We start from the raw sequence: 1632 nt of genomic DNA on the forward strand, positions 1-1632 counted from the left end.
ATTCCCACTTGGGTATAAATCCAAAATAATTCAAAGCAGGATCTCAAAGAGATATTTGCACACCCATGTTCATCACAGCATTACTCATAGCATCTAGAGGTGGTGGAAGCAATCCAAATGTCCATCAACAGATTGATAAGGAAACTGTGGTGCATGCATACAATATTATTCAGCCTTAAGAAGGAAAGAATTTCTCACTTTTCTTTTAATGGGAGAAGGAGCCAATGGAATAGCTAGTCTTTATTGGAAAGAAGATACTTTACAGCACATTTTGAATAAGTTAGAGCAAAGGCTCAGTGGACCAACTGGTGGGGCAACAGCTTATAATGCATTCCACAGCTAGGGCATCGCTGGGTCTCACCTTTGTGCAGCCAGAACCAGATGACGGCACTATTGTCCTCTTCACAGATGCAGCCCACTATTCACTTGTTGGTGATAGATGGGACTAAATTCAAATCTTCCTTGGTGCCAAAGCTGCCTTTGGGCCTAGCATATAATATTGGTCCAGTCCCTTCCATGCAGCCATCATGACCTCCCTCTTCAGCCCAGTAGCCTGCTGGTCAGCAGTAAGAACACCACCTTCAGAGGCCATGAGCACACTGCAGCAACTCAATTGGGATGGCAGGCCCTGAGGGCCTGCATGGCCAGTGATCTAATTCTGCAGAATAACCTTGAAGCCATCATGCCTGCTACAAATAGTAGCACTTCCTGAAATTCTCACTTTTGTTACAATGTGGATAAACCTTAAGGACATTATGCTAAGTGAAATAAGCCAGACACAAAAGGGCAATTACTGTATGATTCCATTTATATGAGGTGTCTAAAGTTGCTAATTTGTAGGAATAGGAAGTAGAAAGGTGATTGTAGAGGGTGCGGGGAGGGGAGCAAGTGTTTAGTGGGTATAGAATTTCAGCTTTGCAAAATTAAAAAGTCCTAGTGATCTGTTGCTCAGTTACGTGAATATACTTAACACTACTGAACAGTATACTTCAAAATGGTTAAGATGGTAAATTTAATGTTATGTGTTCTTTACCACAATAAAAAGAACTATACAACATAAAATTATTTTTAAATGTGAATACAACATCTAAATTTTTTAAAGACTTTATTTATTTATTTGAGGAAGAGAGAGGAAGAGAGAAAGTGCTAACAAACAGGGGGAGGGGCAGAGGAAGAGGGAGAAGCAGAGTCCCCGCTGAGCAGGGAGCCCGATGTGGGGCTCGATCCCAGGACCCTGAGATCATGACCCAAGACGAAGGCAGCCACCTAACAGACTGAGCCACCCAGATGCCCCCAAAATCTAAAATTATTAAAAGAATTATTATAAAAATAAAATTAAAATAATTATTACTTGTAATAAAAATAGAATTTAAAAATTTAAAAAAACAAAAAAAAAGCTCTGGAACTGAATAACCCAAGGGAAACCCCAAAAGTGCTGGGTCTTTCCACTGGAGTCCCAGTGAATACCCGCCATATTTGGATACCTCAATGTTGTCCTGAGCCAAAGAGAGCAGATAGAGTGGTTGCTGTCACTCTGCCTCCAGCCAGCCAGCAGCAAGAGGCAGGCCCCAGCCCTCCACCTCTCCTGTGTATTATGACCTGGACCTGAAACCTTCCTGGCTTCCTGTCTGC

At 42.0% G+C, this 1632-nt stretch overlaps 1 pseudogene; it reads right to left on the reverse strand.

Moving 5' to 3' along the window:
* Window positions 1-293: 293 nt before the first annotated feature.
* On the reverse strand, window positions 294-681 carry LOC123858226 (cytochrome c oxidase subunit 5B, mitochondrial-like; annotated as a pseudogene).
* Window positions 682-1632: the final 951 nt, after the last annotated feature.

The sequence above is a fragment of the Mirounga angustirostris genome, unplaced genomic scaffold (genome assembly GCF_029215605.1).
Source record: "Mirounga angustirostris isolate CCGP_5_RB_7025 unplaced genomic scaffold, mMirAng1.0.hap1 SCAF_4, whole genome shotgun sequence".
In the NCBI taxonomy this organism is placed as follows: domain Eukaryota; kingdom Metazoa; phylum Chordata; class Mammalia; order Carnivora; family Phocidae; genus Mirounga; species Mirounga angustirostris.